The following is a 16,477-nucleotide window of genomic DNA, read 5'->3' on the forward strand; positions in this document are numbered from 1 at the left end:
GTTTGTGTTTACTTTCAGAGTTCCAATTTCCCAGAATTGTTTGTAACATTGAGGTATAGTACCACATAACAACATTAAGAGACATTCAGAGGCTAATAGACTCAGATTATTACGTCAACAAGTTGCTTACAAGATTATTTATCTACAGTTTTCTTATCTTTAACAGTGAGACAGTTAGTTCTGCAAGATTAATTTCAATATGGGTAAATATGTAGCTGTATTGCATTTACATTACATTAGCACACAAGCCTATTCCTGTAAATCTCCCCTCTCCTCGGCTCTAGGATGGTAGTAGGAGTCCCAAAAGAAAATAATTTCTGCAAAATAATCTAATCTACCTACTGTGTAATAATAGAATCTTTCTAATAATAAATTAATTTTCATCTGTGCTATCCACATAGTTACTGTTGGTTCTGCATCTGATTTCCAAAGTCTAGGGATGACTTGCTTCGCACTACATATGGCTAATTGGAAAAGTGATGTGTATTGCTTGAAGGGGAATTTAGGGATAGTATGAAACAAGTATACCAAGGGGTCTAATGGAATGTTAAAATTCAGCAATTTACTCATCTCTGTGTTAATACTCCTCCAATAGTGTGCTATCTTGGGGCATTCCCACCATATGTGGAAAGGGGTTCCTTTTCCTGCACATTTTCTCCAACATCTATCAGATGCTTCTGGGAATATAAATTTCAACCTGTGAGGGGTAAGATACCAGCGGAGTAGGAATTTATAATTTGTTTCCAGTAGGGCTGCTGAATGTGCGGATCTAGCTGTGTTCTGAAAGATCTTTAGCCATTCTTGTTCTGTAAGAGTGGTGTGTGTTCTGTAAGACGGTGTGTGTCTGTGGGGAGTCTTGAGTGCAAAGTTTCTCAAGTGTGGTATGCTCTCTCGTAATTTGATGTTTGAGTTTGTAAGAGTCAACAAAGTGACTGAGTTGAAGGTATCTGAACCAGTACGTGAATTGTGTCACTTCTAGGTGTTGTTTCGAGATCATTTTACCCTCTTCAAGTAGAAAGTATAATGGGAGTAGGCCTTCCAGTCCACTCGGCAATTTCGGTGTCAATGGTATCCCTATAGGAAAGTCAGCATTGGATAACACAGTTGTCAAGGGGGAAGGGATCGTGGATATATGTGGATATCTATTTAGTACGTTAAACCAAATATCAAATGTTTCTTTTATGATTGGATAATCTTTAACTAGTGATGGTTGGCTTCCTCTAGATTGCCAACAGTATGTTCCTAACTGTGCTGAATTGGTGAGGTCATGTTCCAGTATCCCCCAGAGTCTATTATGATTTATGGGGAGTGTACACCAATCTATCACTCTTCTTAAAAATATTGCATTACGATATCTGGATAAGTCTGGGACCCCCAAACCTCCAAATTTTTTTGGTAAGTAGAGGGTAGATCTAGCCACTCTGGGTGGACGCTTTCTCCAGATATAAGAGTTCAGCACTTTCTGCAGTCTAGAAATATATGCTTCTGGGAGAGGTATGGGGAGGGTTTGGAACAGATAAAGTATCTTAGGGAGGATAGTCATCTTGGTTACTCCAATTCTACCAAGCCAGGATATTTGTTTATGTAACCATAGGGAGGTATCTCCGCAAACCTTGGTCATTAGGGCTTCATAATTTAGGTCGATTAATTTCTGTTTATCACCTGCAAGATAAATGCCTAAATATTTTAAAGCAGATTGCTGTATTTGGTAGGGTACTTGTGATCTAAGTTTTTGTATGTCTGTGCTATTTAAGTTGATGGGGAGCATCTCTGACATTTTGGTTTACCGAATAATTGGAACAGTGGCCAAATGTTTCCAGGGAGCTCCGCACCGCAGAGAGAGAAGTATTTGGGCGCGTTAAAATTAACAACAAATCATCAGCGTATAGCGAAAGCTTATGAGGAGTGGAGCTTATGGTGAGTCCGTGAATGTTGGGGTTATTTCGTAAAGTTATTGCTAGAATTTCCATGGACAAAACAAATAATAGAGGGGATAATGGGCAGCCCTGCCTAGTGCCGTTTAGAATTGGAAATGAAGGACCTTTACAGTGTTATCTTTTGCCTCTCTCTGCGGCACGAATCCCACCTGGTCTGGGTGGATAAGCAAGGGTAGAAGTTTATTGAGCCTAGTAGCTAAGATCTTTGCATAGATCTTCACATCTACATTTAGAAGTGAGATCGGGCGGTAGTTTGAAGGGGCTGTGGGATCTTTACCTGGTTTTGGTATAACCGTTACTATCGCTTCAAGCATAGAGGGTGGGAACGCAGACATTCGGTCGACCTGATTGAAAACTGCGAGCATTTGCGGTATTAATAAATGTTTAAACTTTTTATAGTAGGAGCTTGTTTGCACATCTGGGCCTGGACTCTTTCCTATCTTTAGAGAGTGTATAGCAGCGCTAATCTCCTCAGAGTTGATTGGTGAGGCAAGGGTTTCTAGGTCATCTGATGAGATAGAAGGTACAGTCACCTGCTCCGAATATCGGAGGCAGTGTGCCTGATGTTCCTCTATATTTCTGTTAGGAATCAAATTATAAAGGGTGGAATAATAGTCTCTAAATATTTCAGCCATTCTATGGGATTCTACAGTGTTTTCCTTATTTGCATCCTGTAGCATGCTAATAAAGTGTGTCGCTTGTCTAACTTTGAGCGCTCTAGCTAACAGCCTGCCAGGTTTATTAGCTTCAATAAAAAATCGCTGTCTTAACTTCATAGCTTGTGTGTTCCAAGAATGTTGTCAATTTGTTTTTAGCCTGTTCTCTTTGAGACTTCAGTGAGTCATCTTGGGGACTCTGTTTATATGACCTGTCAAGCTGCTGAAATTTGTCTGTGAGGTCTTGGTGATGCATTTTATGGTTTTTGGATTGTGTTGCCTTAATCTTTATCAACTCGCCTCTTACGAAGCACTTGTGGGCTTCCCAGATAGTGCATGGGGCAATGTCTGGGGTGTTATTAATTGAAAAGTACTCACTTAACGATGTTTCTATTTGTTGCAAAATAAGGGTATCATTGAGTAAGGCATCATCAAAGCGCCATTGGTAGGGTTTGAAAGGAAGGGATGACCAGTGAGTGGTGCAGATGACTGCTGAATGGTCTGACCAGGCGGTGGGGCAAATATCAGTGTGTACGACTGATGTAATAGCTATGTGGTCTATGAGGATATAGTCAATGCATGAGTGGGAACTTTTAGGCGCAGAATAAAAGGTAAAGTCTCTCCCTCTGGGGTGTTGGATACGCCATGGGTCATGTACTCCTAAGAGTGTCAGGTCATCTTTAATAGATTTAAGCGCTTTTTTCGAAAGTTGGGATTGTGTAGTGGAGCTATCTAATAATGGGTTCAATGGTGTGTTAAAGTCCCCTCCAATGATTAATGACCCTTTATAAAAAGCTAGAATGTTATTGGAAATCTTGTGGATAAAGGATGCTTGATGGGTGTTGGGAGCGTAAATGTTGACTAGTGTAACAGGTTTGACATACAGTAATCCCAGTATAGCCAGAAATCTCCCCTCATTATCTCTTTCTACTCGTTGTACATGGAAAGCTAAAGACTTGTGGATTAAAATGCTGACCCCCGAGATCTTTTTGTCTGAGTGGCTGCTGTGATAATGGATGGGGTATGAGGTTGTGAAAAACTTAGGCTCTTGATCTTTTAAGTAATGTGTCTCCTGTAAGAATAAAATTCCAATTTGCTTATGGACAATGTCAGTGAAAGCAACTCGTCTCTTATGAGGGTTATTAAATCCTCTGACATTTTGTGTCATGAATCTAATCTGTTTCTGAGCTGTCATTATTCACACCAAGTCAGAGGTTGATATATGTTGGGTAAGACTGACAGTCCATCATTTCAAAGCTTGTCATAAACATATATACATATAAGTATTTCAAACAGTATTGTGGTAATATCATACCTGTTCTCGAACAGTGCGGCAATTATCTGTGGTTGATAAATATAAACAATAAACAAACAACAAAACAAAAACATAAATTCAAACAAACAATTTGACATGAAATGTCACACAATAGGGGTAGAATAGCCTATCCCAATGTTATGGTAATAAGCTGGTATAGGTCGGGACAATCCAATTTAAACTAATAATCATTGAGAGTCAACAGAATAATTTTTAAACAAGGAAGTCATTGTCAGGAACTGTACAGCCCATTAGGTTAAATGTACAGCTGAGCTGACATCTGTACCAAACAAAAAACTATCTCACCCATTTGTTGAGTTGTGCTTTCAGGTAGCAGCAGAACTTTGATCTTCTTGTGTTTTCTTGGTTTTCTTGATGCGCTGCTGTTGCCACGGTGATTTTGGTAGTCTTAAAGGATGTGCTGGGCCAGTAAAGGCTGGTTTCTCTCCTGTTGCCACTGAGGGTGGTGGATCTATTCCCAGTGCAGCACATGTATCTGGAATATCTTCTGGTGTTTTGCAAATATATTTCTCGCCTTTACAAGAGATATTGAGAAAGCATGGGAATCCCCAGCGGTATGCGATAGCTTTCGCTCTAAGCAAAGATGTTAATGGCTGGAATTCTCTGCGTCGTTGGAGAGTGCGGGGTGCCAAATCAGCAAATATCTGTAGATGGTGATTTTGAAAGGTGATTTCTTTGGTCTGTCTTGCAGCTTTAAGAATTTCTTCTTTAGTTAGGTAATTTTTAAGTTTGAGGACCACGTCGCGTGGTGGTGCTTGGTCAGCAGGTTTGGGCCGGAGTGCTCTATGAGCTCTATCAATACCCATGTCCATGTCAGCTGTAGGTCCTAAAATTGATAAAAACAGGCCCATGAGGTATTCAGGTATAGTGTTTGGTAGAACAGATTCTGGAATTCCCCTGATACGTAAGTTCTGGCGACGCTCTCTGTTCTCCAGATCTTCCAATTTGTCCTGTAACTGTAAAATTAGCATGTCATGAGTCTGAGTGGTAGTTTGTAGTGTGGATATTTCAGTTTGGTTGTATTCCACGTCTTCCTCCAAGGCCTCTACTCGATTGCCCACCTCAGTAATATCTCTCTTTAAGCTTGCCATTTCTTCTTTGATGCATTCCCTTACCTTTACTACAATATTATCTAGATCATTTTTGGAAGGTATAGGAGCCAGAAAGGCCTTTGAGAATTGAACCGGTCTCTCCATATCGCTATCTGCACTATCTGATGAGGATATCATGGGCTGTTGTGATTCTGTTGATAGAGCAGGCAGTGGAGGATCTGACATTTTAAAAAAGGAGCTCACTGTAGTGCGTGCCGTTGTAGGTTTTTTAATGTCTTTTCCTGCTTTTGATATCCGTTTTAGGGACATCTCTATCCCTTTTTGTTAAATGGCTATTATATTGTCCTCAGGGCAAGTTTTCCACAAGCAAAGGTAGTTATTAGTGCAGGGTCTCTTTAAATGATAGTGCTGTGGCGTGTTATTAATTCTCCCCCACAATGTGGGCTGTGATCATGTCAGGATAGTCCAGTTCACATTTGTGCTGCTGTGTGTGTAAAGGCAGTATTATTAAACTCCATTCTAATTAGCGCTTATATGAGGCATCCTAGTGTGGGTATGGGCCCTGTAAGTAAGGTCTCTCTTTCCGTGTGTGTTTTTTTTTCTATTGCCCCAATGTCCCGCTGCGTGGTTTCCCAGGGCACTTCCCAAATGCCCCACTTCTGCTATCATACACTCCGGTATTAAGTGTTGGTCACTTACATTTACGTGGCAATATGGCAATGTCTGTGATCATCGCTATTTCCTTGCGGAAGCTGTCTTGTCTGTGCAAGCGCCGTTTAGTTTGTAGGCAGGCGTGTCAAGATGGCGACTATGCGCTAGGCCTCATTACCAGATGCGCTTGTGATCTCCACACCTATGTTCCCAAGTTCCTCTGTGGTGTCCAGCAGTTATGCCACTTTTGTTCCTAAGTGGCTATGTGACCTGCTGATGATAGGTCCACTTTCCTAGGCGTTTATGGGCATCGGTAACCGGAGCTAACACTAATGTGCGGCCATTACTCACGACGGCCGGCTCCGCCCCCCTAATTTATAGTTTAATGTTAGGTTTATTTTTATTTCACAGGTAAGTTTTTATTTATATAAATAGTTATATTGTAATTTTAATTTAAAGTTAGGGGGGTGTTAGGTTTAGAGGTTAATAGTTTAATTTAGTGTTTTTGGATGTTGGGGGCCGACGGTTTAGGGGTTAATAGGTTTATTTAGTGGCTGAGATGTGGGAGGCCGGAGGTTTAGGGGCTAATAACTTTATTTAATGGCGGCGATGTCGGGGAGCAGCGGAATAGGGGTTAATAGCTTTATTATAGTGGTGGCGATGTCGGGGTGTCGGGGAATAGGGGTTAATAACTTTATTATAGTGGCAGCGATGTTGGAGTGTGGGGGAATAGGGGTTAATAACTTTATTATAGTGGTGACGATGTCCGGGAGCGACAGAATAGGTGTTAACTTTTATTAGTGGCGGCGATGTCGGGAGCAGCAGATTAGATGTCGGGGCGGTGAATTAGGGGTGTTTAGACTTGGGGTTTATGTTAGGGTGTTAGGTTTAAATTAACTTTCTTTTCCCCCATAGACATCAATGGGGTTGCGTTACGGGGATCGCCATTCCGCACTTCAGGTGTTAGTTTTTTTCTAACACTCTCTCCCCATTGATGTCTATGGGGGAAAGCGTGCACTAGCACGTCAAAGCAGCTCTTGGCTTTTGTGCAGTATGGAGCTCAACGCCACCATATCTTACGCACAAGGAGGCTTTTCAGAAACTCGTAATGGCAGCGCTATGGGGGGTGAAATAACGCGTTGCGTTCGTTTCGCACCCTGTTTAGCACAAAACTCGTAATCTAGATGATAATCTAAACATCTACCGTTACAAGGCAACCCCACATTCCTGCCTGGAATGACCACCCAATTGTTTAAACAATGGGAAAATAATGGTCTAACTTCGGTAGCTCAACTATTTACATTGGGCTCCAATAACCTGCTCTCACTCATAGACCTGCAAAGTCAATTTAACTTACCAAGATACAGTACCTTTTCATATTTACAAAGCATGCACTATGCATGAAATTTATGAGCGGATGGACTAGACTATACAGCTAACACCCCTATAGACAGCATATGCTCCCTAACTAAGCAAGGAATGCACTTCATCTCTCACATATATAACTCAATTATGAACACAAACAACTATGTGACAGATGGAAGGCCACCACTAACATAGACATTACTGATGAAACAATCACCACCAGTTTTGAGAAATTACTCCACTCCACTTTGGCGATGGATCATAGAGAAATGCACCTCAAATTCATACACCTTAGCTATATCACTCCTAAAATACACGCCGAACGGGTACCCGGAGCCACTAATCAATGTTCCAAATGCTCATTAGCTGACCCAGACCTCTCGCCCCTATTCTGGAGCTGCCATAAGATAGGTCAATACTGGTCCATGATACAATATTGGTTATCAAAAATTTGCAGGATTCCAATAAGTTTAACAATGCATGACACCTTTTTAAAAGAACACTCTCACCCCTCCCCACATTACAGATTCCTTAATATTTCCATACTTATAGCTAGGAAACTGATACTTAAGTAGCGGGTGTCTCATAAACCACCTCACTTGACACAACTCAACCGATTACTGCACACCGATGTTAAGGGAGATTTGGAACGTAGGATTAGATCTTTCCTAACAAAGTGGGAACAATACTTATTACATCTCCCTCCCGCTATAAAAACACAAATCCTATCCCCATTCTCGAACAGCATATACTTCATGACTGAACAGCTTAAACGCAGGTGGCACATGGATGCTGCAGGCAACAGACATGTCTCCTCTTAGTTTTAACACCTTATACTCCACAAGCAGTAAATACTTCAGAAATACTCCACCAATGAATAGTAGTAAGTAACTGGGCAGGCCCATCATCTCCTCTACGGAACTCCTGCTGGTATCTGGACAATTTTGGTGGGTGAGCCAACAGAGTAATTTGTCTTATTTTTCTTACAAACAGTTTTGATTACCAAATCTATGCTAATGTACAGGTATATGATCATAGTTCCATATCCTGAAATGTAGTCATGAACCTCTAGCTGATCCCAGCAGAGGCTGGTTTTCCTTCCCCACAACCCTTTCACCCTCCTCTTCCCCTCCTAGTCTACCCTAGTTTGAACTTCAAAAGTGCTAATACAGGTTACTCAAACTTCATGGACCCCGATCATTGAAGGTATCAATCCTATTACAGGACGATCCCAGGCCAAGGCAAGTTTTAACAACATTGACAACCAAGCCAACACATTATATCCACAAATAACTCAAGCCCAGGTGCTATTGAATCAGTAGCTTTAACTTTACACTAGAAATGGAATGAGACGGTATCCTGGACAATACCCAATTAATACAGATGCAAGATAGCAAACTTTCTGGACCTTACAAGACCCACAGATTAACCAAGTTTGAGACATAGACTGCCACCTCCCCCCTTACCCTCCCTCCTACCCCTCCCATCCCAGTTATTGTTTTTTTTTTATTATTTAATATATACAAAATATGAAAAGGCTCAGGAATGAGATAGGCTATTAAAGGGACAGTCAACACCCGGCAGAACTTAATACCATAATTTAGATACTCAGAATAAGATGCGCCTGCACCACCTCCCATGTTAAATACCTCTAACGATATGGAGTAATCGTCCACAGCGCATATGTTTTCTCCTGTTAAGTGTGGTCAGTCCACGGGTCATCATTACTTCTGGGATATTATCTCCTCCCCTACAGGAAGTGCAAGAGGATTCACCCAGCAGAGCTGCTATATAGCTCCTCCCCTCTACGTCACCTCCAGTCATTCTCTTGCACCCAACGAATAGATAGGATGTGTGAGAGGAAGGAAGCGTTTCTACGCTGCGTACAAGATCTTTTATTAATGGGAGTGATCCATCCAGTTCCGCTGTCGGAACAAGGACAAGGGTTTTACTCAAATCTGTTTGTAGTTCCCAAGAAAGAGGGCATTTTCATTCCAATCTTGGATTTAAAGATCCTAAACAAATTCCTAAGAGTTCCATCGTTCAAGATGGAAACTATTCGAACAATTTTGCCCATGATCCAGGAGGGTCAGTACATGACAACAGTGGATTTAAAGGATGCTTACCTTCACATACCGATTCACAGAAATCATTACCGGTATCTAAGGTTTGCCTTTCTAGACAGGCATTACCAGTTTGTAGCTCTTCCATTCGGATTGGCTACGGCTCCAAGAATCTTCACAAAGGTTCTGGGTACTCTTCTGGTGGTACTAAGACCGCGAGGAATTTCGGTAGCTCCGTACCTAGACGACATTCTGATACAAGCTTCAAGCTTTCAAACTGCCAAGTCTCATACAGAGTTAGTACTGGCATTTCTAAGGTCGCATGGATGGAAGGTGAACGAAAAGAAGAGTTCTCTCTTTCCACTCACAAGAGTTCCCTTCTTGGGGACTCTGATAGATTCTGTAGAAATGAAGATTTACCTGACAGAAGACAGGTTAACAAAGCTTCAAAATGCATGCCGTGTCCTTCATTCCATTCAACACCCGTCAGTAGCTCAATGCATGGAGGTGATCGGATTAATGGTAGCGGCAATGGACATAGTCCCCTTTGCACGCCTACATCTCAGACCGCTGCAATTGTGCATGCTAAGTCAGTGGAATGGGGATTACTCAGATTTGTCCCCCACTCTGAACCTGAATCAAGAGACCAGAGATTCTCTTCTATGGTGGCTTTATCGGCCACATCTGTCCAGGGGGATGCCATTCAGCAGGCCAGACTGGACAATTGTAACAACAGACGCCAGCCTACTAGGTTGGGGCGCTGTCTGGAATTCTCTGAAGGCTCAGGGACTATGGAATCAGGAGGAGAGTCTCCTTCCAATAAACATTCTGGAATTGAGAGCAGTTCTCAATGCCCTTCTGGCTTGGCCCCAGTTAACAACTCGGGGGTTCATCAGGTTTCAGTCGGACAACATCACGACTGTAGCTTACATCAACCATCAGGGAGGGACAAGAAGCTCCCTAGCAATGATGGAAGTATCAAAGATAATTCGCTGGGCAGAGTCTCACTCTTGCCACCTGTCTGCAATCCACATCCCGGGAGTGGAGAACTGGGAGGCGGATTTCTTAAGTCGTCAGACTTTTCAAATAGGTCTTTGCCCAAATACTTCGACGTTGGGGCAAACCAGAGATAGATCTCATGGCGTCTCGTCAGAACGCCAAGCTTCCTCGCTACGGGTCCAGATCCAGGGATCCGGGAGCGGTTCTGATAGATGCTCTGACAGCACCTTGGACCTTCAAGATGGCTTATGTGTTTCCACCCTTCCCGATGCTTCCTCGATTGATTGCCAGAATCAAACAGGAGAGAGCATCAGTGATTCTAATAGCACCTGCATGGCCACGCAGGACTTGGTATGCAGATCTAGTGGACATGTCATCCTGTCCGCCTTGGTCTCTACCTCTGAAACAGGACCTTCTGATCCAGGGTCCATTCACACATCAAAATCTAACTTCTCTGAAGCTGACTGCTTGGAAATTGAACGCTTGATTTTATCAAAACGTGGGTTTTCTGAGCCAGTTATTGATACCTTAATACAGGCTAGGAAGCCTATTACCAGAAGGATTTACCATAAAATATGGCGTAAATACTTATATTTGTGCGAATCCAAGAGTTACTCATGGAGTAAGGTTAGGATTCCAAGGATATTGTCTTTTCTACAAGAAGGTTTGGAAAAGGGTTTATCCGCTAGTTCCTTAAAGGGACAGATTTCAGCTCTGTCCATTCTTTTACACAAACGTCTGTCAGAAGTTCCGGACGTTCAAGCTTTTTGTCAGGCTTTAGCTAGGATCAAGCCTGTGTTTAAAACTGTTGCTCCGCCATGGAGTTTGAACTTAGTTCTTAATGTTTTACAGGGTGTTCCGTTTGAACCCCTTCATTCCATTGATATCAAGTTGTTATCTTGGAAAGTTCTGTTTTTAATGGCTATTTCCTCGGCTCGAAGAGTCTCTGAGTTATCTGCCTTACATTGTGATTCTCCTTATCTGATTTTTCATTCAGACAAGGTAGTTCTGCGTACTAAACCTGGGTTCCTACCTAAGGTGGTCACTAACAGGAATATCAATCAAGAGATTGTTGTTCCATCTTTGTGTCCTAATCCTTCCTCGAAGAAGGAACGTCTGCTACACAATCTAGATGTAGTCCGTGCCTTGAAATTTTATCTACAGGCAACTAAGGATTTTCGTCAAACGTCTTCCCTGTTTGTCGTTTATTCTGGCCAGAGGAGAGGTCAAAAAGCTTCGGCTACCTCTCTCTCTTTTTGGCTTCGTAGCATAATACGATTAGCCTATGAGACTGCTGGACAGCAGCCTCCTGAAAGAATTACAGCTCATTCTACTAGAGCTGTGGCTTCCACTTGGGCCTTTAAGAATGAGGCTTCTGTTGAACAGATTTGCAAGGCTGCAACTTGGTCTTCTCTTCATACTTTTTCCAAATTTTACAAATTTGACACTTTTGCTTCTTCGGAGGCTGTTTTTGGGAGAAAGGTTCTTCAGGCAGTGGTTCCCTCCGTATAAAGAGCCTGCTTGTCCCTCCCGTCATCCGTGTACTTTTGCTTTGGTATTGGTATCCCAGAAGTAATGATGACCCGTGGACTGACCACACTTAACAGGAGAAAACAAAATTTATGCTTACCTGATAAATTCATTTCTCCTGTAGTGTGGTCAGTCCACGGCCCGCCCTGTTTTTTTATGGCAGGCTAAAAATTTTTTGGATTATACTCCAGTCACCACTACACCCTTGGGCTTCTCCTTTCTCGTTGGTCCTTTGGTCGAATGACTGGAGGTGACGTAGAGGGGAGGAGCTATATAGCAGCTCTGCTGGGTGAATCCTCTTGCACTTCCTGTAGGGGAGGAGATAATATCCCAGAAGTAATGATGACCCGTGGACTGACCACACTACAGGAGAAATGAATTTATCAGGTAAGCATAAATTTTGTTTTTTAGCTGTAGACAAGTTCGTCCGGGTGTTGACTGTCCTTTTAATGCTTGTACAAATTTAATTATTTGACATTTACAAGTTATGTAATACATTACTGTCACAACTGTATCTCTAACGAAGTGTTACCAAATAAATACATAATAAAAAAAAATGTTTTAATGTATCCTACAGTGCTGGGGACTTTTTCAGCTTTGCCAATTCAAAGCTTGTGAAAATGGTCTAAATAAACATTTTTATGTTTGTTTTTTTATTCATAATTGAAAGTATGTTATTATGGGTTATTACTGATGGGTATTTTTCCTTCTTTTATTTCACGTCTACCTATTTTATAAAAATTAGACCAGCAAGGCAAGTTTGAGATTTATGTAAAGTGGTATGAAAGATATTAATTTCTAAGGAAGGATTAAGCTCACAACTCATAGCATCTCATAGCTTAAAGTCCTTTTCTTTATGAATACCACAGCTGCCTGTTAAGTAAGGTCAGGTGGATATAATCTCAACAAAGCTGAGCATTTTATTGCATCCAGCCAATTATGATCCATTATGTATACAAAGCTATAACTGTATTTATATACATATGATACAATGATGGTATCATATTTTACAAGTATACATTTACATACAGATTCAGGAACAAAAAAAAAAAAAGAAAACTTGTTTTAATACCAGAGCTTAAATTCTTACCAGCATTTAAGTTCTTAATCAAATGTTAAAAGGAAACTTTAATTTCCCAAACAAATAATATATTATATAATTATATGGTTAAAGACACACCGAACCCAATTTTTTTCTTTCATGATTGAGATAGAGCATGCAATTTTAAGCAACTTTCTAATTTACTCCTTTTATCAATTTGTCTTCGTTCTCTTACTATCTTTATTTGAAAAAGAAGGCATCTAAGCTAAGGAGCCAGCAATTGTTTGGTTCAGGACCATGGACAGCAGTTGTTTATTGGTGCTGTCCAATCAGCAAGGACAACCCAGTTTGTTCACCAAAAGTGGGCCGGCATCTAAACTTACATTATTGCTTTTCAAATAACCATACCAAGAGAATGAAGAACATTTGATAATGGGAGTAAATTAGAAAGTTGCTTAAAATTACATGCTCTATCTGAATCACGAAAGAAATATTTTGAGTTCAGTGTCCCTTTAAATTTGTTGGTGGGGGAGTTTAATTATTAAATATCCATACTCAAACAACATAATTTATGTAAGAACTTACCTGATAAATTCATTTCTTTCATATTAGCAAGAGTCCATGAGCTAGTGACGTATGGGATATACATTCCTACCAGGAGGGGCAAAGTTTCCCAAACCTCAAAATGCCTATAAATACACCCCTCACCACACCCACAATTCAGTTTAACGAATAGCCAAGAAGTGGGGTGATAAAAAAGTGCGAAAGCATATAAAATAAGGAATTGGAATAATTGTGCTTTATACAAAATCATAACCACCACAAAGAAAGGGCGGGCCTCATGGACTCTTGCTAATATGAAAGAAATGAATTTATCAGGTAAGTTCTTACATAAATTATGTTTTCTTTCATGTAATTAGCAAGAGTCCATGAGCTAGTGACGTATGGGATAATGATTACCCAAGATGTGGATCTTTCCACACAAGAGTCACTAGAGAGGGAGGGATAAAATAAAGACAGCCAATTCCTGCTGAAAATAATCCACACCCAAAATAAAGTTTAACGAAAAACATAAGCAGAAGATTCAAACTGAAACCGCTGCCTGAAGTACTTTTCTACCAAAAACTGCTTCAGAAGAAGAAAATACATCAAAATGGTAGAATTTAGTAAAAGTATGCAAAGAGGACCAAGTTGCTGCTTTGCAAATCTGATCAACCGAAGCTTCATTCCTAAACGCCCAGGAAGTAGAAACTGACCTAGTAGAATGAGCTGTAATTCTCTGAGGCGGAGTTTTACCCGACTCAACATAGGCAAGATGAATTAAAGATTTCAACCAAGATGCCAAAGAAATGGCAGAAGCTTTCTGGCCTTTTCTAGAACCGGAAAAGATAACAAATAGACTAGAAGTCTTTCTGAAAGATTTAGTAGCTTCAACATAATATTTCAAAGCTCTAACAACATCCAAAGAATGCAACGATTTCTCCTTAGAATTCTTAGGATTAGGACATAATGAAGGAACCACAATTTCTCTACTAATGTTGTTGGAATTCACAACTTTAGGTAAAAATTCAAAAGAAGTTCGCAACACCGCCTTATCCTGATGAAAAATCAGAAAAGGAGACTCACAAGAAAGAGCAGATAATTCAGAAACTCTTCTGGCAGAAGAGATGGCCAAAAGGAACAAAACTTTCCAAGAAAGTAATTTAATGTCCAATGAATGCATAGGTTCAAACGGAGGAGCTTGAAGAGCCCCCAGAACCAAATTCAAACTCCAAGGAGGAGAAATTGACTTAATGACAGGTTTTATATGAACCAAAGCTTGTACAAAACAATGAATATCAGGAAGAATAGCAATCTTTCTGTGAAAAAGAACAGAAAGAGCAGAGATTTGTCCTTTCAAGGAACTTGCGGACAAACCTTTATCTAAACCATCCTGAAGAAACTGTAAAATTCTCGGAATTCTGAAAGAATGCCAAGAAAAATGATGAGAAAGACACCAAGAAATATAAGTCTTCCAGACTCTATAATATATCTCTCTAGATACAGATTTACGAGCCTGTAACATAGTATTAATCACAGCGTCAGAGAAACCTCTTTGACGAAGAATCAAGCGTTCAATCTCCATACCTTTAAATTTAAGGATTTCAGATCCTGATGGAAAAAAGGACCTTGTGACAGAAGGTCTGGTCTTAACGGAAGAGTCCACGGTTGGCAAGAGGCCATCCGGACAAGATCCGCATACCAAAACCTGTGAGGCCATGCCGGAGCTACCAGCAGAACAAACGAGCATTCCTTCAGAATCTTGGAGATTACTCTTGGAAGAAGAACTAGGGGCGGAAAGATATAGGCAGGATGATACTTCCAAGGAAGTGATAATGCATCCACTGCCTCCGCCTGAGGATCCCGGGATCTGGACAGATACCTGGGAAGTTTCTTGTTTAGATGGGACGCCATCAGATCTATTTCTGGAAGTTCCCACATGTGAACGATCTAAAGAAATACCTCTGGGTGAAGAGACCATTCGCCCGGATGCAACGTTTGGCGACTGAGATAATCCGCTTCCCAATTGTCTACACCTGGGATATGAACCACAGAGATTAGACAGGAGCTGGATTCCGCCCAAACCAAAATTCGAAATACTTCTTTCATAGCCAGAGGACTGTGAGTTCCTCCTTGATGATTGATGTATGCCACAGTTGTGACATTGTCTGTCTGAAAACAAATGAACGATTCTCTCTTCAGAAGAGGCCAAAACTGAAGAGCTCTGAAAATTGCACGGAGTTCCAAAATATTGATCGGTAATCTCACCTCCTGAGATTCCCAAACTCCTTGTGCCGTCAGAGATCCCCACACAGCTCCCCAACCTGTGAGACTTGCATCTGTTGAAATTACAGTCCAGGTCGGAAGCACAAAAGAAGCCCCCTGAATTAAACGATGGTGATCTGTCCACCACGTTAGAGAGTGTCGAACAATCGGTTTTAAAGATATTAATTGAGATATCTTTGTGTAATCCTTGCACCATTGATTCAGCATACAAAGCTGAAGAGGTCGCATGTGAAAACGAGCAAAGGGGATCGCGTCCGATGCAGCAGTCATAAGACCTAGAATTTCCATGCATAAGGCTACCGAAGGGAATGATTGTGACTGAAGGTTTCGACAAGCTGCCATCAGTTTTAGACGCCTCTTGTCTGTTTAAAGACAGAGTCATGGACACTGAATCTATTTGGAAACCCAGAAAGGTTACCCTTGTCTGAGGAATCAATGAACTTTTTGGTAAATTGATCCTCCAACCATGATCTTGAAGAAACAACACAAGTCGATTCGTATGAAATTCTGCTAAATGTAAAGACTGAGCAAGTACCAAGATATCGTCCAAATAAGGAAATACCACAATACCCTGTTCTCTGATTACAGACAGAAGGGCACCGAGAACCTTTGTAAAAATTCTTGGAGCTGTAGCAAGGCCAAACGGCAGAGCCACAAACTGGTAATGCTTGCCCAGAAAAGAGAATCTCAGGAACCGATAATGATCCGGATGAATCGGAATATGCAGATATGCATCCTGTAAATCTATTGTGGACATATAATTCCCTTGCTGAACAAAAGGCAAAATAGTCCTTACAGTTACCATCTTGAACGTTGGTATCCTTACATAACGATTCAATATTTTTAGATCCAGAACTGGTCTGAAGGAATTCTCCTTCTTTGGTACAATGAAGAGATTTGAATAAAACCCCATCCCCTGTTCCTGAACTGGAACTGGCATAATTACTCCAGTCAACTCTAGATCTGAAACACAATTCAGAAATGTTTGAGCTTTTACTGGATTTACTGGGACACGGGAAA

This window comes from Bombina bombina, chromosome 6, assembly GCF_027579735.1.
Source record: "Bombina bombina isolate aBomBom1 chromosome 6, aBomBom1.pri, whole genome shotgun sequence".
Lineage (NCBI taxonomy): Eukaryota > Metazoa > Chordata > Amphibia > Anura > Bombinatoridae > Bombina > Bombina bombina.